Source organism: Scyliorhinus canicula, chromosome 5, assembly GCF_902713615.1.
Source record: "Scyliorhinus canicula chromosome 5, sScyCan1.1, whole genome shotgun sequence".
In the NCBI taxonomy this organism is placed as follows: domain Eukaryota; kingdom Metazoa; phylum Chordata; class Chondrichthyes; order Carcharhiniformes; family Scyliorhinidae; genus Scyliorhinus; species Scyliorhinus canicula.
Window position 1 is genome coordinate 171009326 of NC_052150.1, and position 27546 is coordinate 171036871.

The 27546-nt window shown below is 43.7% G+C and overlaps 1 protein-coding gene and 1 pseudogene across 5 annotated transcripts in view; one reads left to right on the plus strand and one right to left on the minus strand.

The window, feature by feature from the left end:
- Window positions 1-27546, plus strand: part of plxdc2 (plexin domain containing 2) — a 506097-nt gene that overhangs the window by 18804 nt on the left and 459747 nt on the right. The gene's annotated exons all lie outside the window — the stretch shown is intronic.
- LOC119966430 lies at window positions 26683-26969 on the minus strand (annotated as a pseudogene).

Below are 27546 nucleotides of genomic sequence, written 5' to 3' on the forward strand. Positions count from 1 at the left end.
TTCCACAGTGAATGACTGCTTCAGAGATTCTTTCCATTCAGTTGGTAGATCTTCAGTCTGTCCCGTAGAATTCACCTATTTCTGCTTTAAAAGTCTGGATTTTCTCTTCAATACTGAGCATCTCAGCCTTCATGTTGTTCCGCTTGGACTGAAATTTGAGAAGCTAATCAGTTTTGGATATTAGGTTTGCTTTCAACCAACTGTTCTAATCCATCTTCCCCTCTTTCCAGCATTTTGCACGATGCTTGCTAGAGACTTCTGAGCTGGGATTCTCCTTTCCGGGGACTAAGTCACACGCCGGCGGGAAAACTGGAGAATACGGCAGCCGCCGTCGGGGCGGTGAGGCGGGATTCGCCCCCTCCCCCCTCCCCCGGAGATTCTAAGACTGGGGTGGGGGGTGGGGGGGGGGGGGGGGGGGGGGGGGGGGGGGTTGGAGAATTCCGCCTCTGATGTCTGAAGTTCATCAAGTTTTAACTAAGATCCATTTTTGTTGAAGCTATTTCTACAAGTTCATAATTGAAGCATTTAAAGTCCTCTTTCAAGTGTTCTACTTGCTGTGAGCAACATGCCAGTGTTCTCATTACTTCTAATTTTTTCTTATCAAATGCATCTTTCGGCTGTGAAATTTGATTTTCTGCACTGATTGTTTTTACCCGGAAGATTATAATTCTTTGTGCTGTTGTTCAAGCTCCCATTCTGTAATTGTGCTTCTGCTAATAGTTTTTGAGGCTGCTCACACTCTTTTGTTAGAACTTCACCTGTGTTTTATCCTTCTAGCTTCTTGATTTTCATCTCTTCATATATCCCCTTGGAAATTTAAAGTTTTTCCAAGTTTTTTCCAAATCCCGAACCATTTTCTTCAACTCTGTCATGTCTGTTTTGTACTTTTGTAGCTCCTCCAAATTTTGTTTGTTTAAATCTTGAACATGTGACTCATAGACGACTTTAGTGTCACTTGTTCTTTCAAGGATTTACACTCAGTTTGAATCTTGAGTTTCAAATGTTCCAATTCAGTTTTGATATGAGCATTTCTTAGCCTGATTTCATTTTCCTTTTCCCTATTTTGGGTTTCATCAAATAACTTTCCTTCATTCACAGCCAGCTACTCGCTCTGCACTGTCACCTGCTGTTGCAGTTCAGGTAGTCTTTTGGGATTTCTGAAAGGATATATTTTTGAGACTTCCAGAAAGTTCCCTGCTCTCTGGCTCCTTCATGTGGTTTATTTGAGTATTTTCTTTTTCTCATTCGGTACTTTATTGGGGTTCTTCGGTCCCTCTTTTTAAGCTCTGGGTGCTCCACAAATTGAAAATTAAAATAGACATCAAAGACTTTTACTATTTCATTGGAGATGGTTGAGGATTCATCAAAGTATTGCAATGGAATTACTTCATCAGTCAGTTCACCAAACCACTTAGACTTGCAGTACTACGGTTTTTTAGTAATTATCATCTTTCCGTTAGGCTTGGCCCTTTGATGAACCCAAATTGATCGATTAATTTGAATTTTTGACCCACAGTTAAATCATTTTAAAGTGTAGCTTTTCTTGAAGAAGTTGCTGAAATTGAATATGGTGCTGTCGTGCATTTCGATGGGTCCCTGCTGTAATGTTTATTTTTATCCGTTCATGGGATGTGGGATTCACATCATTTTTTTTTAGAGTATCAAATTGTTTTGGTCCAATTAAGGCGCAATCTAGCGTGGCCAATCCACCTACCCTGCACATCTTTGGGTTGCGGGGACGAGATCCACGAGAGAATGTGCAAACCTCACATGGACAGTGACCCAGAGCCGGGATCCAATCTGGGCCTCGGCACCGTGAGGCAGCAGTGCTAACCCCTGCGCCATTGTGTTGCCCTGTGCCATCATTTATTGCCCATCCCCAATTTCCATTGAGGGGGCAGTTCAGAGTAAACCACATTGCTGTGGGTCTGGAGTCACATGTAGGCCAGACCTGCTCAGGATGGCAGATTTCCATCTTTCAAGGACATTACTGAACCAGGTGGGTTTTTACGACAATTGACAATGGCTTCATGGTCATCATTAGACTTTTAATTCCAGATTTTTATTGAATTCAAATTTCACCCTCCTGCAGTGGCAGGATCTGAACCTGGGTCCTCAGAGCATTACTCTGGGTCTCTGGTTAACTAGTCCAGTGACAATACCACTACGCCACCAAGCAACTACATGGTGCTTGTGATCAGCATTAAAAGAACATTGACAGTTTGGATCAACTGGCTGCAGACTTTCCCGCTTCAGCAGGGTTGTGAAAGCATCAAATCCTACAAGACCATAAGACATAGGAGCAGAATTAGGCCACTCGACCGATCATGTCTGCTCCACTATTCAATCATGGCTGATACTTTTCTCATCCCCATTCTGGCTTTTCCCCATAACTCCTGATCCCCTTATTAATCAAGGTCTGATCTTTATTAATCAAGAATAAAACCTGACTTTTTCTGATTCTTTAGTTGCGATTCTTCTGAATCAATTCATTATTTATAAGGGGCTTTCACAGTAACTTCATACTTGTGACAATAAAAGGTTATTATTATTATTTTTCTCTTTTCGAAGTGAACTTGGACATCACATGTTGAGGTGTCGATGCAGGATTCCGTTTATTCCGACTGAGATTTTAAATAGTAATTTCTTACCACGCAAGAATTAAAAGTTTCTCAGGAGTTGCTGTATCCTAGAATTTTAAAGTCACCCCTATTAGGTCTGCTGTCTCTGCTTGGGAATTGAAGCTGGACTTCCAAGATATCCAATGGAGTTTTCTGCTGCAGCGAGGAATTGTAAATCTCTGCCTTCAGCTTCCAAGCCTTTCTTTGGAGCGTTTCCATGGTGATTTTCCTCTGCGGGTCTGATCCTTGAGCTTTTTTTCAAGTCAGAATGCTTCATCAAATTTGTTTTTCGTCTAGCAGGATTTTAGTTTTTCTCTGCATTTTTGGGAGGGTTTAAGATTTTCCATTTGCTGCCACTATATAGGGTGGTGCAGACCATTCGGTCGGTCTTAATGAAGTCCCCATAGTCTCAAGACTAACTCTATGTATTTATTAACCACAAGAACAATGCATAAATCTACAAGGTCGGAGACGTCACCATGCTTACTCGGCACATGGCTCTGGCCAATACTGGCCTGACCCCTAGGTTTGGGACATGTGCTCGCTTGCATCATTGTGTGTGCAGTATTGTACTCAGTGCCATGTTAATTCTATATGCGCTAGACCCTTATAGTCCCCCTGTTTGGGAGGGAGATCTAGGCTTTTGACCCAGCAACAGTAAAGGAACGGCGATATAGTTCCAAGTGAGGATGATGTGTGACTTGGAAGGGACCGTGCGGGTGCTGGTGTTCCAATGTTTATGCTGCCCTTGTCCTTCATGGTGGTTCAAGTCGCGGGTTTGGAATGTGCCATCCAAGGAACCTTGGTGGGTTTCTGCAATGCATCTTGTAGGTGGTACACATAAGCCCATCGAGTCTGCACTGACCCATTGAAAGCACCCCCACCATATTACCTTAACCCAGCCTAATCTATTGGACCCTAAGGGTCAATTTAGAATGGCCAATCCACCTATCCTGCACATCAATCAATCAATTAATCAATCAATCTTTGGACTGTGGGAGGAAATCGGAGCACCCGGAGGAAACCCATGCAGACACAGGGAGAAATTGCAAACTCCACACAGACAAGTCATCCAAGGCTGAAATTGAACCCGGGTCCCTGGTGCTGTGAGACTGCCGATCTAACCACTGTACCATGGTGCTATCAACATACAGTGTCTGTATTTTTAATAGGTGATTATTGATGGTTAGCTGAGTTGGTGCTGGAAAGGGGTAAATTTCTTTTTGGAGCTGAAAGGATTCTTGAACTGAACAAAATCTCTATACCCAAGCAAGTTTGCCTACTCTGGTTTGTGAATGTGAAAGATGGGAGCAGAAAAGGTGAGTTAGTTGGTATAGTAAAGCACTACAAGTTTATTTTTAAAAATTATAGCAGTTCTACCTACTGTTGATCTTATTGATACCACACACATTATTGCTTTGATTTAAAAAAAATGCCCAGTAGCTGTAATCAACATCTGCAGCCTTTGTCCTTCTCCTTCAAAGTCATAAGTGGGAGATCTGTGTACTAGTTGACAGAAATTACAGCAAAACACTTGAAGGTTCATTTTTAATATAGAGCAGTTCCTATGCATTGTTGTGGTAATCATTTTGCTTTACTGTAAGTGTTGAAATGCACTGCAGAGTCAGAGAAAATCAGCTCGCTTTTGTGCGTGTCCTTTGAGGTTTGCCAAGAAAACACAGAAACTGCTGTGGTTTCCATATTTAGCTTCTTCTGCTGAGAAATGTACTCCTAGTTTTGCATCTCAAGAATGTTGTGTGATACTGAAATGACGTTCCTGCACCATCACCTGTCAGTTCCTGATTTTGCTTTCTGTTCCTGTACCTTTATATACAAGACAATCGAGACTCCCAAATGTCAGGCTGAATATAATGCATGTTGCTGCCTGCACTCCCCAACATGATCCCACCAACCCCCAGTGCCTCCCAACCTACCATCACCACCACGATTCCTAACTCCACATCTTATATTCTTATTTCTGGTGCATACTCAACTATATTAATGGCTTTGAGAATAAATGCTGTACTTTCTTTTCACGTGAATACCGATATTAGAAGTAATGAACAGGCTGTATCTTGTTAGACATGTTCATGTTTAGGGCTGGGTTAGCTCAGTGGGCTAGACAGCTGGTTTGTGATGCATAACAAGGCATCGTTCAATTCCGTACCAGCAGAGAATTCTGAATTCTCCCTCTGTGTATCTGAATAGGTGCCGGAATGTGGCAACTAGAGGCTTTTTCACAGTAACTTCATTGCCTTGTTAATGTAAGCCTACTTGTGAGAATAAAGATTATTTATTCATGTATCTCCCCGTGTCTGCGTGGGTCTCACCCCCTCTTACCAAATCTGTGCAGGGTAAGTGGATAGGCCATGCTAAATTACCCCTTAATTGTAAAGATTTAAAAAAAAATTAATAAAAAAGAATAAAAAGACATGTTCAGGTATACACATAAAGATCATAGAATTTACAGTGCAGAATGAGACCATTCGATCCATCGAGTCTGCACCGACCCTTGGAAAGAGACCCTACTTAAGCCCTTCCATCTTATCCCCATAACCCAGTAACCTGACCTTACCTTTTGGACACAAAGCAGCAATTTAGCGTGGTCAATTCACCTATCCGGGGGCTGGCTTCTCCAACAATGGGGCTATGTCCCCATGCCCAAGTTGCACTCCCAAGTTTCCTGGAAAAAAACAACCCAATTCACTTACCTCGAGGGGGCTAGCAGGGACCTGGGGAGCGTCACGGAGCTTTGGTTGCGGATACGGGCGCCTGCACTTCCGGTTCCAACTAGACCCTCTCGATTGGCCACGCGACCCTGCATCGGACTGACCCGATTGCTGCCCTGGCCGCCCATAAGGGCCCGTCTCCCACCAGGGCAGCCGTGGACTGAGTTTGTAGCCGCCGTGTGAGAGTCCCAACCGGCCAGACCATATTAGTTCCATGCCGTTGGGAACGCGGCCAGTCGGGAGCAGAGTATCGCTGTGCGGGCCTCTGGCCATGGCCCCCCAGCCGCGCACCGTAATTCGCGGACGCGCGGATATTCGGGGCCCGGAGAATCACCAGAGTGGCACTCGGGAACTTCGAATCCCCCCCCCCCCCCCCCCCCCCCCCCCCCCCCCCCCCCCGCCAAACATAATTTTGGTGGGGGGCTGTGAAGAATCCAGCCCTACATCTTTGGACGGTGGGAGAAAACCGGGGCACCCGGAGAAAACCCACGCAGACACGGGGAGAAAGTGCAAATTCCAAACAGACAGTCACCCGAGAATTGAATTGAACCTGGGACTCTGGAACTGTGAGGCAGCACTGCTAACCACTGCGCCACCTCAACATTGGAATCCACTAAACATTTCCATCTTTATACCCAGGCATTCCTGGATCTATGACTTGTATACATACAGAGAAAGTGCATAAGTGTATATGGGAACAGGTCAGGCACATGGGGATGACAACTGCTCACCCTGAGGTTACACAACAGCACCGACTGAGCTGAACAACCTGCCCTTTCCACACCTGTCTCTCTCTAAATAATGTCCAGCAGGCAGATGAGAGCACATCTGGTGACATACAGGGAATTGAAAGTGTGAAAAGTTCGACTGCATTTATTTCAAAAGGCATCAAGGCGAATGCAAACATATTCAAAATGTCTTGTGCAGGGAAAGGAGAACTGTGTGTCATTTTCCTCAAGAAAATGTTGTACGTAATTGAGACACAAACGTATGAAATGATGGACCAGCAACTGGTCAATCGGGTCTGCCCCATGTAGTCATAATGCAACTAAGATTCATGATCCCAAGTGTAGCCAGCCACAATCAGTCATGTAATCTCACAGGAGAGACAATGCTTGGGGAAGAAAACAGGTGAAAGAAATCTAGTGCCAAATCAGGCTTTGGGTGGGGTTGGGAGAGGGATTGGAAAATGCCTATTTGAAATGAAAAATGAAATGAAAATCGCTTATTATCACAAGGAGGCTTCAAATGAAGTTACTGTGAAAAGCCCCTGGTCGCCACATCCCGGCGCCTGTTCGGGGAGGCTGGTACGGGAATTGAACCATGCTGCTGGCCTGCCTGGGTCTGCTTTCAAAGCCAGCGATTTAGCCCTGTGCTAAACCAGCCTCTTGACTGCCCTGTTCTGATCAATGTAAAATATCTCGATCTATTGGAGAAAATGTGTGATAATGAGGAATATTGTTCACTTTGCTATTTTGTGGGGGGATAGCGGGGTGTTGTGTTTTGATTTCATTGCACCATTGCATTTTTAAAAAAAAACTTTATAAACATCTTTTCTCAGGAAAGTAATGCCGATTTGATGGCTTATTGCCAGTTATATTTAAACTGGGATATTAGTTAGTAGGAAAAAGCAAAGCTGGGGAAGCAAGCACCATCAAACAACCAATTTTCAATGGAAAATGCTGCAGGTACTAAATTCTGGAACAAAACTAAATTAGGAAACACAGCAGTTTGACTGGTATGGACAATGAACACAGTTAACATTTTCTCAGCTGAAAAATAAAAGTGAGAAGCATATTAACAGAATGAGAAAGGATTAGGCAAAGTACAGAGGCATCTGATGAGCTGAATGATCTTCTGGATTCAGGAAACCTGACCTACACTTCTCTGGCTCACAAACTGCACACCCAACACATATGACTTAATGCATTGTTTTAAACTTTTCACGCAAAGGTTGTTGCAGCTTGCGAGCTGTGCTGGGGTGTGCCAGCTGTTGGGTACAGAGGCCCATTCTTGAATCTCTTAACACAGTATCCCTGCTCTCAACAGAATTTTAAAGGTCTCCTAAACTTCACCCCTTACCTTCCTCACCTCCAATCGCCCCAATGCCAACACATGCCTCCTTAGATACCTGTGCTGCCCCATGCCACCTCTATTCCTTTAGCCCTCCGGAGATCACCCATACTATCCTTGCCATCTATATGCCCCCATACATCCTCCATATCCACACTTTATGCACTACTTACAGTCTTCCATGCAAAATTAATTAAACATATTTTCGACTCCTTCTGGGGTGAGGGCCATGGGGGGAAACCCTCTTGCCATCTTATAAAAGCCTCCATAACAAAAAAAGGCACCCTGCCATGCGGAAGATAACGTTGTAATACTTGTAAACCTATTAACTTGTGTCAACAAACCAGAAACTGAATCAAATGAAAAATCTGTTGGTACAACATCTTGAACCTGTAATTCATTCACAGATGAATGGAATGTCAACTGTACTGAAACCCATTAGCACTTGAAAACCACCCAAACATTCAGAATGGATTGGATTGGATTTGATATATTGTCACGTGTACGAAGGTACAGTGAAAAATATTGTTCTGCGTACAGTCCAGACAGATTATTCCATACATGAAAAAAAACATAGGAAATACATAAATGCATAATGTAAATACATTGACACAGGCATCGGGTGAGCATAAGGAGTGTAATACTATTCAGTAGAGAAGATGTGTGAAGAGGTCAGATCAGTCCATAAGAGGGTCATTCAGGAGCCTGGTAACAGCGGGGAAGAAGCTGTTTTTGAACCTGTTAGTGCATGTTTTCAGACTTAAGTATCTCCTGCCCAATGGAAGAGGTTGGTAGAGTGAATAACCCGGGTAGGAGAGGTCTTTGATTATGCAGCCTACTTTCCCAAGGCAGCGGGAGGTGTAGACAGAGACAGTGGATGGGAGGTGGGTTCGCGTGATGGACTGGACTGTGTTCAAGACTCTCTGTCATTTCTCATGGTCTTGGGCTGAGCAGTTGCCATATCAGGCTGTGATGCAGCAGCAAGATGGGATGTTTTCTATGCTGCACCTGTAAAAATTAGTACGAGTCAGTGTGGACATGTTGAATTTGGTGGGCCGGGACAGATTGTTGGTGACCACGGTTGTCCAAACATGAGATTATTATTCAGGAAGGGAAAAAAGTGTTCATTTCAATTTCAAACCAGAGTACTCGTCAATCAATGGAAGGGAGCAGGTGGTTAGATTTTATTTTCAAGCGTCAAAACCAGGTTTCTTTTAAATTACTCAGCCATACAAATCACAGTGGAAAGTATGACAGCACAGGTCGACAGGACATGTTGCATCATTATTCACTGCATTAGGAATGCTTTTACCATTGGAAAGGCACTAATGCATGTGAAAAAATATGCAAGCAAAGGTCAAGTTACCTCTAAAGGACCATGTTGAATCACGTGCATTCAAACGTTATTTACATTCCAATACGTTACCAAATAGTGACATTTAAAGGTGTGAAAACACTTTACAATTGCCTTTTAGAATGTTCCTGACTGCTCAGCAGGTTTTGTATTTTTTCATGAGCTCTCAAATCTGAAACGCAGTTAATGGGCTTCCGCAACGTCACATCACTAGACTAACCTTGCGGGCAAGAGGGAATCCTGGGAGGGATTCTCTGCTGGCAGGATTCTCTGTTGTGCCGTCGTCCGGGGGTTTCCCGATGGCATGGGGCTGCCCCACGATGGGAAACCCCATTGACCGGCCGTGTTGCAGAGAATCCTGCCGGCAGGTCGGGGCAGAAATATGGTGCGGGATAATCCAGCCCATTGTATCCCCATTTAAAATGGGGAACCTGGCCTCCAACGGGGAGGTGGTTGACCATTATACATGATAGGCATTCCGAATCCGCAAAAGGACGAGGAGTGGTTGTGGGGCCAGGAATAGGAGGAAAATGGTTTGTTTTCCCAAAAAAACATAACTGTGGCTATTCACTCACTGAAATGTGCCTCTGCACCCAGATAAAACGTTGGCTCCCTGGAGAGTGTCCAGTACAGTGATATGGTTGGATAATTAAAGCAAATCCTCTCAGCCAAGTAATATGCATTAAAGAACGTATCAGGGATACAGCAAAGGCTGAAGGGAAAGGTAAGAAAACGGAAGAGGTGGGAAACATAGAAAACATTGATTTGTTTTAAAATTAAAATGGGGTTGAAATTAAAACAAAAGATGCTGCCAATAAGAAAAAATAATAAATCCATATTAGGCATCCCCTGCCCCAACCAGCAGCATGTCTGAGCAGAAGAAGAATGCTGTTGAGGAGTTAAATTAATTTTTTTGAGAATAATGGGAGACTCCTTTCCGTAACTAATGAATACTCAGAAATTCGACGTTCTAAAATTTTGCATCATTGTAAACTTGTCTAATGTCTCAACAGTTTGTCGAGGAAAAGGCTACCCCTGTTGTGTCTGTATTTTCATTGATTAATAATTAAATACAGCATGACTTTGGGAACGTTGTCATTCTTATTTCCACAGGTAGTTCCAGATGCTGAGCTACTAAATGGATAAAGTCTATTTTCGTCACCTCTTTTACCTAAGGAAATAGCCAAGCATTCTTTCATATTCATTATAAAACACTTTAGATTTGAGCACCCCAGACACAGCTGCACAATTGAAAACTGATTAGCAGCAAATGATTTCTCCACAGTATTTTTAGATCATATTAACTAGGGCTGACCTATATTGGAGGATGTGTAAATAACTTGAGCCTGGAAATTGGTTCTGATATATTAGCATACAGGCATTTCACACGTTTCAATAACATTCTTCTATCTGCTTTTTTTAAAGGAGGGATAATAGGGTCGGTTTAGTTTAAACTAGTATTGTCTTTCTTTAAAAATAGCAAGCAGAGGAATGCCAGATAGAATCATAGAATTTACAGTGCAGAAGGAGGCCATTTGGCCCATCGAGACTGCACCGACCCTTGAAAAGAGTGCCCTACTTAAACCCACACCGCCACCCTATCCCTGTAACACAGTAACCCCACCTAACCTTTTTTGTGGACACTAAGGACAATTTAGTATGGCCAATCCACCTAACTTGCACATCTTTGGACTTTGGGAGGAAACCAGAGCACCCGGAGGAAACCCACGCAGACACGGGGAGAACGTGCAGACTCCGCACAGACTGACTCAAGCCGGGAATCGAACCTGGGACCCTGGATCTTTGAAGCAACAGTGCTAACAACTGTTCTACCGTGCCACCCAATGAAAGTGATGTGTTCATGTGCTTTTCTTCCTCCCCCCGTTGGTGGTGTCCACTTTACATTTGTGACCCTTCCAATTCCCTCTGCCAATTTTAACATCTTCCAGGATCCTGGTCCTAAACTTTTTTCTCCTTTTCATTATGGATGTCTAATCCAGCTATTCCTCCATTACCCACCAGGATGACCTGAGGACCCCCTGCCTCTTCCTTGAACAAAAGGCCCTCCAGTCCACATCCGCCACCAAATTCTGCCCGGCTGTACTTGCTCTCACTGTGAACAAATTCTCCTTTGACTCCACTCACTCCCTCTAAACTAAAGCTGTTTGTTAAGGGAATCTGTCTGATCCTAGCTTTCCCTGCTTTTTTTTGTGGGATATGTGGAACCGTCTCTGTTGCAGTCCTACCCAGGTAGTCTGCTGCATCTTCTTCCAGTATATTGGTAGCCGTATGGTCGACCCGCTCTCATTCCCAACTGGAAACCTTTATCAACTTTTATTCCACCTTCCACCCTTCCCTTGCCGTCACAAGATCCACCTCCGAATCTTCCGTTTTCTATCTTGACTTTTCAATCTTTTCATGTTCAGCAATATCTTTGGTGAACCCAGTGACAGCTATTTTTACTACATTCCTTCAACCCTGTCCATGACAGGACTCAATTCCATCTTCCCAGTTTCTTAATTGCATGTATCTGTTCTGATGATGCCATCTTTCCTGTCAGTGCTTCTGATATGTTTTAATTTACTTAGCCCGCGATTCCCCTCCACTGTGGTAGACAAAGCCTTTGGTGGAACTCTTCCATATGGGGACTAGATCCATTGGTGGGGAAGGGAACGTGGAGTGCGTCCCTCTGTGGCAGCAGGCAGAAAATGCACCAAATCTTCCGGTCCCATCCTCACTAATTTGCAACGATGTGCTTTGCACCGTATTCTGTGGCGGGCAGGTTCCGGGTGCCACATTGAAAAGGTGTCCAACATCACTGACCCATCATTGGAGAAAGAAGATGGACCTCCTGAAAATGAAGATGGATCTCAGGGAGCACTCTGAGACTGGAAGATGGATGCATGCCCTGAAAATGAAGATGCATCGCCAAGAACATTCTGAGACTGGAAGATGGGTTCCTTACAAGAAATCTGGAAAGTACAACTGTAGATGCCAGCCAAACCCCCCCCACCCCAAACCATTGTTTTGGCGTTTTGGGCGCTCTAGCGGTGTCATCAGCCACCACCCTGAACTCCTGAAGCAGCGCTCGGCATTGATCAGCTAAGTTCTGACACCTGCACGTCATGTTGTTCCAGACAAGTTTCACACCGGTGTGTTCTCCTGCTGGTGCCGCAGAGCATCAGGTGCGAGTGGTCAGGCCTTCATCTGTAAACCATTAGCGAGGATCAAATGAGTTTCATTCTGGCCTCCAGTAGGTTTCCCGATCCATCATGGTGGGCATTGGCAGACGGTCACGTTGCAAATTCACGTTGGTGTGAAATCAATTTTTGGCCCTCATGCCAAATTCTCCATCCCACCCATCATTGAACCCGCTGGTGAGTGCTTCGGAGAATTTCATCTCAGGAAAATTATATGGTTCCACTTGCCCCCATTTTCTACCACATCATCCTCCACATGCAACAGCTCTCCTTTGCCATTTTGAATACTTTCAGTGTGATGCTACCACCAAATGTTTCTTACCCTCCACTTTTGGCATTCCAATAGGCTTATTCCTTCCAACACCCTGATCCATTTTTAAATTGCCTCCTACGCATGTGTTCTCATCCCAGGCAAGTGCAGTAAACATAATAATATTTGTTCTTTTACTTCCTTCTTGCTCACTGGCCAAGGTGCAAAAAACTTGTTCTAGGCTGAACAGTGATTACTTGTCCTTTCAATTTTGTGCGTATACTATGTTCACTGTACAGGATGCAGACTCCTACATAGTGGGCACAGATTTAAGGTTTTGGGCAAGAGATGCAGAGGGATTATAAGGAAGAACTTTCTTACACAGTAAATGGTCATAGTGCCGAACTCACGACTTATAATGGTACATAAATGGTTGAGAAGCTGATGACATGTGATCTATGGACTTCAAAACAAATATAGAGAGTGGTAGACATTTCATTTTTATGCTGTAAATTAAGGAGGCCTGCATTTTACAATATATTGTAACTATTTGTATACTGGAATGTTCATAACTGCAATCTTTTTATTATTTCCTACTTTATTTTCATGATTGCCTATTTCTATTCATGAATTCTGATTATTAGTTTTATTGTTTCGTCATCATAATACAGAACATGCCGCCATGATGGTTTTTCAAAAAAACAATTATCTACCTATCTGAGGGTGGTGGAAACGGAGACTATGACTGTTTACAGAAGTAAATCAGATAGGCGCCTAAGGGAAATAGATTTATAGGGTTATGTTAATAAAGGGGGGGATGGGGAATGAATGGATTGCTCGACAGAGTCAGGCATGGACTCAATGGGCTGAATGGCCTTCTTCTATGCCATAGTGATTTTATGATGTTGTGCAGGCTAAAATACAGATTTGCTGGTTGCTTTGCAGAATGCCTCTGTTCAGTCTGCAGGCATGACCTTGTTCTTCTGCTTGCCTGTGATTTTAATTCTCTGTCTCACTCTCATTCGGATCTCTTTGTCCGTGGCCTATTACACAGTTGTAATAAAGCTCAAAAGAAGCTGATGAACGAGGACCTCCTCTTTTGATTAGGCATTTTACCACCGACAAGATCCAACAATTTTAGAAGATAATCACCACTCCCATTTTTTTACAAGCAGCAACTGTTGGCAATCATTGTGCTGTTGCCATTTATACCTCCTATAGGTTTCTTCAGTTTCTTTCAGTTTCTTGCCCCATTAGCACCCCCTTGCACCACCATTCATTTTGCCATTTAATTTCACTTTATCCTAGACCTTCCCTTTTTGTTCTTTCCTTCCTCTTTGAAGGTGATAGGATGTGAGGTCTAGGTCTCTCTTCCTACACCCTTAAAAAAATTATACCATTGAGTTCATATTATCTTTTCTCATTCTTCCTCCCACATCCGTTACCAAAATTAAGTCTCACTTCATAACTCTTCATATCAATTTGTTTTTTTATTCATGCATGGGATGGTGGTGTCACTGACGAGGACAGCATTTATTGTCCATAACCAATTGCCCTTGAGAAGCTGTTATTGAGTTGCCTTCCTCAACTGCTGCTGTCTGTATTGTGAAGATGCTCCTACAATGCTGTTAGGTTGGGAGTTCAAGGATTTGGACCCAGTGACAATAAAGGAACCAGAATATATTTCCTTCTTTGAAATTGTGGTTCTGATGCCCACGTCAAGGTCATTAATATGTACAGCATAAAAGTATAAGTCCTGTAGGGCTCCACTGTATTATCATGGAGCTATATTCCTGGATTGCTTCGAATTTTTTATGCCATTCAGATAATTTGGTAAAGTTTATGGGGGAGGGTGCCAATGTTGTGTGGCATTGTAAGTACCGTAAAGAGAATGTTGCAATAACAGGAAATATTAACAGAGTGTGATCTACTTGCAATTTCACCAGCTAGCCATATTAAATGGTTTGAAAAAAGGCATGTTTTTAAAAAAACAAGGAAAGTCACTAATCAAAAATGGCTGCCATGAGTCACCTGATGTCTGCTACTTTAAAGTTTGCCACTTCTCTGGAAAGATCCATATGAATTGCACTGCAGATCTGCTGCACGGACTTTCACACCAGGTGGTGTCAAGGTCCACTTCAAACACAGATTCTCTTGAAAGGAAGAAATAAAAAATGCTAAATGATGGACTTTGATCAGCTGTGGTTCTATATAAACAATGGATGCTGCTAAAGAGCTAGATATGCAACAGTCATTTAATACCTCCCATGGAGAACAAGATAACCCCTGATCCCGTTGATTTCTATGTTGAAATGTGGCAAAAGCTTCAAAATGTGGAAAAGATCAAAAAATGGAATTACATGGTCTGCAATAGTGATTGCACAACATGCTAATAAAATTCATTTCTGGGAATCTACAAGAGAAGTTTTAAAAACTGGTTCTACCGAGCAGAGTCCGAACGGAGGAGGAGAAAGAAAATGGCAGTCATCTAAAAACAGCTCGCAAAGAGCACAAAGCTATCTCTAGCTCTGAAGCTAAAAGAGTGTCTTCAACAAAGTGCAGATTTGAACTAAGTCAATTCCAGAGTTCTGCTGGAAACCAATTAACTTCAAACGACCATAACGTTCAGCAATCTATGCTTTAAAAAACAAGTGATGGACATAACCGTATATTCTTTCAACTTTTTATTGGACTCCAACTTGCCTACTTCTGAAAAATTATGTCTGTGTGGGTTCTCGGGTTTAGTAACTAATAAACTTTTATTGACTCAAGAAAATCTGGTTTGATTGGTTTCTTATTAACAAATAAATACATTTGGATTGGAAAAGGCACTTACAGAGAAAACAATAATTTAAATGAATAACCTTTTGTTGCGTCTCTCTGAAGAGGCTGAATAAAAGGGCAGGCAGCTCTGTCCTCCTCAGCTGGTCAGAACACTGGGATATAGAACATTTCTTCTCGTGTGTCTTGATCTGCCTTTAGAAATATATTGGATGGAATTCCGCCCATTATTAGGAAACAGATCCAATCAGCTGAACAAACATACTGTTCTCAGTAGTTCTAGTTGGCTGGACAATACATCATTTTGCACACCAAGTTTAGAGTCACCATGGGAAGAAAATGAATACCGTTGTCTCTTGAGATGTGTGATCTAGTTCACCAAGGGACTTGTGCAGGAGAGGTGATGCTCTGAGCGGGAGGATTTTAACAAGTCTGTATTTGTCACTGGAGAGAGTTCTGGACAGGATGCTGCGGCCCTACCAGGGAGTTTCTGCCATGACTATTAACTGATTGCGCTCGCTTTGTCAGAATTCAGCATTGATTCCAACTATTTTGCTGCTGTCTATGAACCGTGATCCGCCGCTTCTCCGGAGAGCGGAGAATCGCTGCCATTGGTGCTGGTGCGGTCGGCACAGTTGGCGCGGCGCCGGTTGGGGGCCACTCTAAGCGCACCCCTGGCGATTCTCAGGATGGGCCGAGCGGCCAGGCAAAAAAACCCGAGTCCTGCCGGCGCCGTTCACACCTGGTCTTACCCGGTGGGATCTCGGCATGCATGCATCCGGGGGCAGCCTGGTGTGGGGGAGGGGGTCTGACCCGGGTGGGGGGGCCTCCATTGTGGCCTGGCCCGCAATCGGGGGCCTACCAATCGGCGCGGGCTGGCCTCTCGGGCTGGGGGCCTTTTTTGCTCCGCGCCGGCCCCTGTGGCCCTACACCATGTTGCGTCGGGGCCGGCACAGAGAATGAAGCCACCGGGCATGCGCACAATCGCGCCGGTCCCACTGTGCATGCGCAGACCCGCAGTGCCCATCTGACGCCAAGATCGGCAGCTGGAGAGGCGTGGGTCGCTCCAGTGCCTGCTGGCCCTCTGCAGGGGTCAGAATCGCTGCTCCTGAGGCCTGAGAAACACAACGGCATTTACGATGGTGTCAACACTTAGCCTCAGGATCAGAGAATCCCGCTCCATATGTATTTGCATTCAGCAAGTGATGGACACATTCCTGGAAAATTCATTCATTTAAGTAGAAATATTGAGAGATGGCTGCCCAGGCAATAAATGTTTTATGATGTTGCTGGCTTTCCCAGGGTTTGATTATGATCGATTGAACCCATTTGGACATTGAGGCACTGTCAATCAGTCTGATGCCTCATATCAACCATAACAGCTTTTATTCTCTTGATGCACAGATGGTTTGTGATGTTAAGTCAAACCTTCACCCAGTCAATGAATACAAAATTCCTGAGGTGGATTCATTGCTCATTCATCCTGAAGTAGCTGCAGGCTCACTGGTTATTCGAACAGGATGCAACATTGTCCTTCCGGGAGTCATGGATTCCAAGTGAAATATTGACTGATGGCACCATTACCAAACCATAAATGTTTCTCGATTATAAAACAAACAGAGCATAGGCGTTGAAACTGATGTCCCGGCACCGCACGGCTTGCGAAGAGATACCATGAAATCCCAAGATCATATTCTTATTTTTTCTGCATTTGTAATTTCTTTACTGCATCTATTTCTTGCTGCAGGTCAATAAAAATGCTGCTTGCATGGATGGTACTTTATCTGGCAGCTGCCATTATATTTCAGGAGTCAGGATAAGGGTGCCTAGAAGAGTCAATATTTGTGAGGAAACCACAGTGTTCCCAGGGAAAGGTGGTTGTGGAGAGAGGGCTATGTATGGTAATAGGCCAGCCTTGTTGCTGTAATCTGGATTTGTATCCAGACTAAACCAATGGAATGGAAGTCTGACCTATTTGACAATTGGAAAGAGTGCGAAGTACTTTGAGTGTGGAACGTTTTAACACATTCTCCTGCAAGTGCACAAACATAGCAAAACATGTGCTACAAGTTGGGGCTGTACTGATTAACCACATTAGATGCACTAATAAAATAGATTGTTGGGAAATAAAAATAATTATACTGCTCCACTGAATGGAGCTGTTGAACTGTTAAAGTTCAGCTTGTGAACTGAGGAAGTTTTGACAGCTGTTTAAAAAATAAATGAAATGTTTGACAAAATGAAGAAAAACTTGTGTCAAGGTTGAATTCGACTGCGAACCCCGAATCTGCAATGATGCTGCGTGGAAGCTGGTATGCAAGAGGACCGTGTAAAATCGGTTCTCTTCGGCCGTCTGACTGAAACCGGCATGCTAGGGAAGCTGTTGGATGGAGATTGGGCAGCTGGGAGAGGTAAGAGATTGGGAAGTGGGTATGCCATGAACCACTTCAATATTGAGCACATCGTGCTTTGTTTGTTTGTGGCCAACTTCAGTTGTCTTTTTAAAGATCCTAAAAAAGTAACCACTGAATGTACACCTGAATGCTGATTTACCCTTCATGCAGTAATGATATTACCACAAATTATACCTTGACAGCCACAGGTTTATGAAACACTCTGCTCAAATAAAATATAGGTGGACTTCCATTGTGTAAAGATTTGTAAATACCTGTGTTCAAAATGCACTTTAGTTGCTGTTTTTCAGTTAATTCTATGAAACTGCTACTTCTATGTATGTGAGCTGGTTGTCACCAGCACTTTAATGATGTTTATTACAATGATTATATATAACATCTGACATTCTGTTCAAGTATAATTTGCAAATGCTGAATGAAACTCAATGTCATGTCTCAGCTTTGTGCACGCAGATTTATCTATGATCATTAGGGGCCTCACGGTAGCATGGTGGTTAGCATCAATGCTTCACAGCTCCAGGGTCCCAGGTTCGATTCCCGGCTGGGTCACTGTCTGTGTGGAGTCTGCACGTCCTCCCCGTGTGTGCGTGGGTTTCCTCCGGGTGCTCCGGTTTCCTCCCACAGTCCAAAGATGTGCGGGTTAGGTGGATTGGCCATGCTAAATTGCCCGTAGTGTAAGGTTAATGGGGGGATTGTTGGGTTACGGGTATACGGGTTACGTGGGTTTAAGTAGGGTGATCATTGCTCGGCACAACATCGAGGGCCGAAGGGCTTGTTCTGTGCTGTACTGTTCTATGTTCTATGTTCATTAATTGGAGACATCGGGCATAATTATCCCATGCCCTCGCTGGCAAGTTCAATGGCGGGAATGATTTCCCACTAGCTTCCCGGAGAATTAGGAGGAGAATTTGGGCAGGAGGCCCAAAAATCGATTTTGTCAGCGTGAATTTCCCATGGGATCATTCGCTGGTCCCATGTCGGATCGAGAATCCCATTGGAGGCTCGTGTGAAACTGAATTGCATCTCGCTAATGGGATGCAGATGAAGGCCCATCTGGAGTCTCCCCTTGCCCCTCCCCCCTCTCCGCCCACCACCCTCCACACAGATTTGTTTTGATGCCAGGGGGCAAACACATCGGTCCGGAACATGTTTGGAACATCATGGCATGCAGAAGTCGGGACTTACCTGAAGAATGCCTACGGCTGCTTCTGGAGTTGGTGATGGAAGCTGCCTGCAACCCTGGATCTTGGGACACATCAGCTGTGAGTGGGAGGTGCATCTTTCAGGTGGTTCTTCCAGATTCAGTGTCATCGAGGAGGTCCATTTTACAGCCTCAAGAGCATCTTTGGAGATTCAACTTCTTCAGGAGGTTCATCTTCTTTCTTCAATGGTGGGTGGGTGATGTTGTGCTCCTTTTAAATATGGCCCCCAGGTATGACGGCGGGATGCACACCATCAAACCCACCCTGTCATGGAAAATGGCGCAAAATTGCCAAACGCATAATTAATTAGGTCGGGGCCAGAAGATATGGTGTGGTTTTCCATCTGCCTCTGCAGCAGGAAACATTCCCATCCCTGAACCCACCACGGACTTCTCCCAGAGGAGAGAATTCTGCCATTCATCTTCTTTGACTGATTATTTGCTGATGTTATTCTTACCCAAACTGCATTCTGGGCACAAACTAAATATTGCTTTTTTTAAATGCTGTAACTGCATGGCTGATCTATACACATTCCAAACGGCAGTATCTTCTCTTTAGGATTTAACACAGGGCAAGCATGGGTCACAGACGACGCTGTGAATTTCAACATATTGCTTGATAAAAACAAACCTGCCTCGACTTGTTTTTTCCCCCTTTGGTCAAGGGATGGACAGTTCAATCAACATGGCCCAAAGCCAAACCATCACAATAACCTCACCTGCTCATTGGAAACTGGCATGGTATCAGAGGAATGGACATGCTTGGCACAGTGATGTTTACATCTCGTGCTTTAATAGAACAAATGCATGTTGTGTGCTGCTAACTAGGTTTGAAAGTGAGTCTCCCTGCTCACTTAAAGGTTACCTTGTCTCCAGCTACTATCACTAACCACTGGTAACCTTGTCTACTAATTGGGAATTTTGATTATGCATCTTTATTCTGGAATATCAGAATCTTAGAAATACATAAAATTGATGATATGTTCATATTTTAAAATTGAACCAGCTTTGCTGCCTGGTATAGGCACATACATCTTATTCAATCGATGGCCCGATTTCGTTTATTTTAGGTGCAAACATTGTAAAGGAAATCAATGGGCAAATTAGAATTTTTACCTTAAAGATATTTGAACATTTTGATTCAAGCAAATTAGACAAAGGGATGCATTGAACCTGGTGCTGAGTGGATGTTTATCTTCATTAGAAATGTTACACTGGTTCAACAATCTATTGCAGTTGTCCAAAGAATCTCAGTCATGCACGTTCATTACTGAGTCTTGTTCACAAGGATTCACTTCATGCAGAGGGGCTTGTTGCACTGCCATTGTTGGCTGCTTGAATGTATGCCTTGAAAGGATAATTTCAGAATAATTTGATGGTGTGAGATCCTAGATTATCATATTCATGTTAATTATAACAGTTTGGGGACTGAAAATAGTAGTCAGCTGCTCAGACGTGTGCAGGTGCTGCAATTTCAGGCTTTTTATAAATATGTTAATCTTCGGAACCTCACCCAAAAGACAGGAAACCCAGAGGCTTTATATTTCTCATTCAACCCAACATAGTATATTGAACTAGATTTTGCTGTACATGTAGCGATAGGGCTGTCAGCATGCTGAGAGAGAAACTGATAGCCTATTCTGGATCCATGCATGCGAGTTGAAGGAATAAATCTTGCACCTGCTGTTTGTCATACCCAGCTTCTCCACAGGCTATGCTGGTTCAGTCTTTGCCTCTGGAAATGGAATACAAATCACCATAATGGTGTGAACTTGCCAATTATTTCCTAGTCCAACATTAAAAGACAATTGGCAAAGTTTGGTTTGGTTTGGTATAAGCGATGCAATTGTGGTTCTACTGGTGCGTTAAGTGGTGATTACTGTTGGACAACCTCTCTGGTCTTGAGGCCAAAAGAATTTACATGTGTGGAGCCATGTTCCCTCACAAGAAAATTGCTGTTGCTGATTTTACAGGAAGTTTTTTTTCCAATTTATCTCTCTCTCTCTTAATCCTATGAATACGCCTCAATTTTTTATTTTGCAATCATTTAAGTTTATAAAATAAAACAGGAAAGGCAAGTTACATCCTGCTTTGCAGTCCACAGTGAAAATTATTCAATCTGATTTGTTTGAAGGGCCTTCTGCTGCTTAGCCAACTCACAGATTTCATAAATCCCCTGTTGAGGGAAGCGCACTCGATCAGTCACCTGAAAACTAAGTTATCTCTGCTGACAAGCTGTGAAAAGTCTCTGGGAATTCATACACAAGGCAAACAGTAAAAACTGTTTCTTCACCAGCATAGCAACACCCAGGCCATTTAATTTAATTTAATTTAAGTTGAGGATCCCAAGAATAAGTCTTCCCCGTCCCTTAAAAGGCTGTTGGGCTCGCACTATACAATTTTCTATTTTGGCCATGGACGTTTGTTAATTAGATGTGAATGATAATACATTTGGAGCACTGGGTGTGATTGACATTACATCATCACTGATCATAAGGTTGCACCCATCTCCATGAAAGACAGTATGAAGCACCTTGTCATAAAGAGTACTGCTCTTTGAAACTGTGATTAAACTGTTACGTGTTACCGGGGATGTTGGAATGAGTTCAATTGCTCACTAAAACCAGACAGGATTGGTTGGGGGGGGGGGGGGGGTGTTGAGCGTAGCTCCATTGTGGAGCTAGTTCACGTCTCTGGTCCTTTATTTTTTCACAGCGAGCTTTTCTCAATATTACTCTTTGTGTCTTTCACCTTTCTTGAACAGAATGTCCTGTTTTTAGTAAGGCCTGAAGCTCTGCTGATGGAATAGGTTCTTTGGCAATTTCCACAATTGTTCAATTCTGAGCCATTGGCAGAGCCCTCAGGAAAATGACATGATCAACTGTTTCTCCAGGGTTTTTGCAGTGGTGGGAGGTCAGGAGAACCCCAAGAAAATCTCTTTCCATGCTGATTCTAGTAATGAAGTAACAAGCCGCTGTTCTATAATTATGTGTGATTCAGATACCTGTACAGCTGCCGTTCTGATAGTTATTGCTTCCTAAAAATTCTCTTTGCAACACAATTAACAAAGACCCGTCTACCAAGTCCATGGGGACTCTTTCTGCAAGATCCACACATCCCCTCCCAGTATTTTAAATGGAAATTCAGTAGAAATTGACATTCTGACCCATTTTAGATTCTGAAAATAAAATGAGAGAATGCCAGGGAAATTATATTTGTACATTGTTTACACATCCAGTTGCCACCCTCTTGTTACAGTGACAATCTGCATGTAAAACAATGAGGTGATCGTGTTCTTTGGGAAGCTTGCTCTTTGTTTTTATATGATGTCCCTTTTAAGTCTAAAGTGGGCTTGGGTGTCTTGTGAAAGACTTGATGTGGAGATGCCGGCGTTGGACTGGGGTGAGCACAGTAAGAAGTCTTACAACACCAGGTTAAAGTCCAACAGGTTTGTTTCAAACACGAGCTTTCGGAGCACGGCTCCTTCTTCAGGTGAATATCACCTGAAGAAGGAGCCGTGCTCCGAAAGCTCGTGTTTGAAACAAACCTGTTGGACTTTAACCTGGTGTTGTAAGACTTCTTATTGTGAAAGACTGTAATTGGTTTCTGGATCACGACATCATTAGGTTTCAAGATATGGTGCTGCGACCTGCACTTCCAAAGGGATGAAGAGTGAATAAAGGAAGAGTAAATAGAAAGCTAATTGTGATGGAATTGGGTTAGGAGTTCAAAACATACAGATAATTTGCATAAAAGTAAACAAGCAAGCTTCGATCTGAAGGAACAGTTTTTTCTGAAGTATTCAAACAGATGCTATTGTTATCACTAAGGAGGGAGTGATGGGCAAGCTAATGGGGCTAAAGGTAGACAAGTCTCCTGGCCCTGATGGAATGCATCCCAGAGTGCTAAAAGAGATGGCTAGGGAAATTGCAGATGCATTAGTGATAATTTACCGAAATTCACTAGACTCTGGGGTGGTCCCGGTGGATTGGAAATTAGCAAACGTGACGCCACTGTTTAAAAAAGGAGGTAGGCAGAAAGCAGGAAATTATAGGCCAGTGAGTTTAACTTCGGTAATAGGGAAGATGCTGGAATCTATCATCAAGGAAGAAATTGCGAGGCATCTGGATAGAAATTGTCCCATTGGGCAGACGCAGCATGGGTTCGTAAAAGGCAGGTCGTGCCTAACTAATTTAGTGGAATTTTTTGAGGACATTACCAGTGCAGTAGATAACGGGGAGCCGATGGATGTGGTATATCTGGATTTCCAGAAAGCCTTTGACAAGGTGCCACACAAAAGGTTGCTGCATAAGATAAAGATGCATGGCATTAAGGGTAAAGTAGTAGCATGGATAGAGGATTGGTTAATTAATAGAAAGCAAAGAGTTGGGATAAATGGGTGTTTCTCTGGTTGGCAATCAGTAGCTAGTGGTGTCCCTCAGGGATCCGTGTTGGGCCCACAATTGTTCACAATTTACATTGATGATTTGGAGTTGGGGACCAAGGGCAATGTGTCCAAGTTTGCAGATGACACTAAGATGAGTGGTAAAGCGAAAAGTGCAGAGGATACTGGAAGTCTGCAGAGGGATTTGGATAGGTTAAGTGAATGGGCTCGGGTCTGGCAGATGGAATACAATGTTGACAAATGTGAGGTTATCCATTTTGGTAGGAATAACAGCAAACGGGATTATTATTTAAACGATAAAATATTAAAGCATGCCGCTGTTCAGAGAGACTTGGGTGTGCTAGTGCATGAGTCACAGAAGGTTGGTTTACAAGTGCAACAGGTGATTAAGAAGGCAAATGGAATTTTGTCCTTCATTGCTAGAGGGATGGAGTTTAAGACTAGGGAGGTTATGTTGCAATTGTATAAGGTGTTAGTGCGGCCACACCTGGAGTATTGTGTTCAGTTTTGGTCTCCTTACTTGAGAAAGGACGTACTGGCGCTGGAGGGTGTGCAGAGGAGATTCACTAGGTTAATCCCAGAGCTGAAGGGGTTGGATTATGAGGAGAGGTTGAGTAGACTGGGACTGTACTCGTTGGAATTTAGAAGGATGAGGGGGGATCTTATAGAAACATTTAAAATTATGAAGGGAATAGATAGGATAGATGCGGGCAGGTTGTTTCCACTGGCGGGTGACAGCAGAACTAGGGGGCATAGCCTCAAAATAAGGGGAAGTAGATTTAGAACTGAGTTTAGGAGGAACTTCTTCACCCAAAGGGTTGTGAATCTATGGAATTCCTTGCCCAGTGAAGCAGTTGAGGCTCCTTCATTACATGTTTTTAAGGTAAAGATAGATAGTTTTTTGAAGAATAAAGGGATTAAGGGTTATGGTGTTCGGGCCGGAAAGTGGAGCTGAGTCCACAAAAGATCAGCCATGATCTCATTGAATGGCGGAGCAGGCTCGAGGGGCCAGATGGCCTACTCCTGCTCCTAGTTCTTATGTTCTTATGTTCTTATGTTCTTATGCTGGTGTTGATGCAGGTCTCTGAGAATAGAACAGAGACTGTTACTGTATGTGTTATACAATTGAAAGAAAGGATGGTCAAAGTTTGTGGATTGAACAAAACTCATTGCTGCTGTCTGTGTTGCCAGAGCCCACCATACCACCCAACGGTTCAGAGAATGGAGACTCTGGACATTCTGTGAAATCAGGGCTCTTGTGACCTGAGTGAGAGAAGGTTGGTAGGTGTGTGCATTGTTGGTGTTAACCATGTCCTGGGGCTTCAGATGGAATATGACTGCTGGTGAATGGCAGGAAATTTGCCATGCTGTAATTTAAATTTGCACACTAGTGTCGTTGTTGGTGTAGTACCATGAGCATGATTACTATTACACAGCCATAGAATTATTTGATATGACAGCCGGGACCTGTAAAATGACCCAAATAAAATTTATTTGCCTTAATAAATAGGAAAAAAAAGCATATGTAGAGTATCAGAAACCAGAGGAGAAAATGAATGCACAGGGCAGCACGGTGGTGCAGTGGTTAGCACTGCTGCCTCACGGCGCTGAGGTCCCAGGTTCGATCCAGGCTCTGCATCACTGTCCGTGAGGAGTTTGCGTGGGTTTCGCCCACACAACCTAAAGATGTGCAGGATAGGTGGATTGGCCACGTTACTTTGCTCTTAATTGGAAAAAAAATGAATTGGGTACTCTAAATTTATTTATAAAAGAAAACGAATGCACGTACTCTAAAAATTGTGTTAAAATAAGCAAGGTTGAAATTGAACTAAAGCTTGGATTTTAGGAGAACTTGACTGTCAACTTGTCAGCAATGAGCACAGAATGTTGAGCTATATCAAATCACAATGGATTAGAGAATGGTGTGCTTAAATTGTCTGGTGTTTGAGTAATGGCCGGGATTTTCCAGCAGTGTATTTTACGATGGTGGGGACGGCTCGCTATTTTTCAGCCATGGTTCTCTTCCGGTTCTGCAACTGTCAATGGGGTTTCCTGTTGTTCATATCCTCCACTGCCGGGGAATCGGTGCCAGGGGTTGTTGTCAGCCCTAAGATCCCGCGGAAGGAAATGGCTGGAAAATCCTGCATGCTGTGTAGTTCTGGCCACACTGTTTGCATTGTGTCACATTCAAACCTCGGAGAATGGAAGTTAGCAGATCAAAAGTAGCATGGTCGGAAGCAGCATGTTATAGACAGAGCAAAACAATCCCATAACCAATAGATCAGATCTAAATTCTGCAGACCTGCCCCCATTCAGTTGGGAATGATGGTTGCCAATTAACCAACTAACAGGAGAAAGAGGTCACACATATATCCCCATCCTCAGTGGTCGGGTAGCCTAGCGTATCAGTGCAAAGGATGAGGCTGAAGCAATTGCAACTATCTTCAGCCATCAAGTGGAAGCTGTGGTGGTTGATCCATCTTGGCCGCCACCCAAGGTGCCCAGCATCACAGATATCAGTCTTCAGCCAATTCAGTTCACTCCATGTGATATCAAGAAATAGCTGAAGGCACTGGATACTGCAGACTAAGGGCCCTGGCAACATTCCGGCAGTAGTATTGAAGACTTGCTACACCCCTAGCCAAGCTGTTCTAGTACAGCTACAACATCGGTATCTACCCACCAATGTGGAAAATTGCCCAGGTATGGCCTGTACACAAAATGCAAGACAAATCTAACCCGGCCAATTACTGCCCTTTCGGTCTACTCTCAATCGTTAGTAAAATGATGGAAGAGGTCATCAACAGTGCTATCAAGTGATACTTACTCAGCAATGAACTGCCCATAAACGCTAAATTTGGGTTCTGCCAGGGTCACTCAGATCCTGACCTCATTATAACCTTGGTTCAAACATGGACAAAAGAGCTTAATAGTAGAGGTGAGTGGCAGCCCATGACATCAAAGCAGCATTTGAGTGAGTGTGGCATCAAGGAGCCCTGACAAAAGTTGAAGTCAATAGGGGAAACCTCTCAACTGACTGGAATCTAATCCAGCACAAAGAAAGTTCTTAAAGCTGCTGGAGGCCAATCATTCCAGCTCCCGGACATTGCTGTAGTAGTTCCTCACAGTGGTGTCCTACCACTGAAGTTCATCAATGAACTTCCTTCCATCATAAGGTCAGAAGTGGGGATAATTGTTGATTATTGCATAAATTTCAGTACTATTCAAGACCCCATAGATACTGAAGCTGTCTATGTCCAATGCAACAAGACCTGGGCTTGGGCTGAAATGCCAGGATATGACTATATCCAACAGTAGCAAACCTAGCCATATCCCTTTGACATACCATATTACCACCACTGAATCCTATACTATCGATATCATGGGGGTTATGATTGAAGAGAAACTAAACTGGACCAGCTGTATAAATACTGTGGTTACTTTATTTTTATGTCATTTTATTTGTTCTTAACAAATCTCGCAAATCCAGCAAGGTCCAAACATGCTTCTATAAACCAGGGTGGGCAAGGCTTCGGGACACTGACACACTCCCTCTTTCCCCCGTTCATCTCTCCCGTGCCACCATCCAGATGCGAAGGAAGCAAATCAGTACCCCTCAGCCAGGCTCTCAATGCCCGGTTGTGTGGAGTCTCGCCCACCCTCAAATACCAACTTTCATTTTTAGTGCTGCTTTCTTCTGAAGGAAGAGCCTTCTGTTAACCTTGCTTTTCCTCCGGTGGGCTGGCAGAGAACGGTGGAGCATCTGACACACAGCACAACAGTGGCTGAACACAGTAGTGATTTTGTACCAACCGGGACATTTGACATCCATGATGTAAGAGTTGGGACTTTGCACCAGACGCTTCTTCTTATGTTTCTGCTTCTACTCCTTGGGAGATGGATGCAATAAATCCTTAGCCAGGGTCATCTTTCGCGTGGAGCCGCTCCCGTGGAAAAGGCTACTGTGGTTGCAAGAACAGGTCAGAGGCTGGGAATTCTGAGGTTGAGTAATTCATCCCTTGACTCCCAAGGCCTGGCCACCACCTCTTCTTTGGTGATCACTCACTAATGAGTTTGGTTGCCCAGCTAAGAAACTCCATGTCATTGGTCATGCATTGTTTGGGTCTTTGCATGGCTGATGAGACAAATCCGAGAGCTGCATCATCGATCTCCCATTTGGCAGATGTTTCCGGGAAGTGGAATTGGTCCTTGTACTCAAGACTGCTGGCATTCCTTTCTCAGGCTCCTTTTCTGTACCTCACCTTGCCATCTGGTGTTCCTTCAGCTACGAGGTTTCTCCAGGCGGATTTGTTCTGAGCAATGGCCTTGATGTCGATGTTGCATTTCTTGAGGGAAGCGTCTTTGAATTTCTTCCTTGTCCACCTGTAGTTTGGGTGCCTTCCTTGAGCTACATGAAGAAGATTTACTACGGTAATTGAGATTCTGGCACCCTGAGCTGTGGTTGGTTTCAGATGATCGTGGTCTCGATGCTGATGCTCTTGACACCTTCAAGGATAC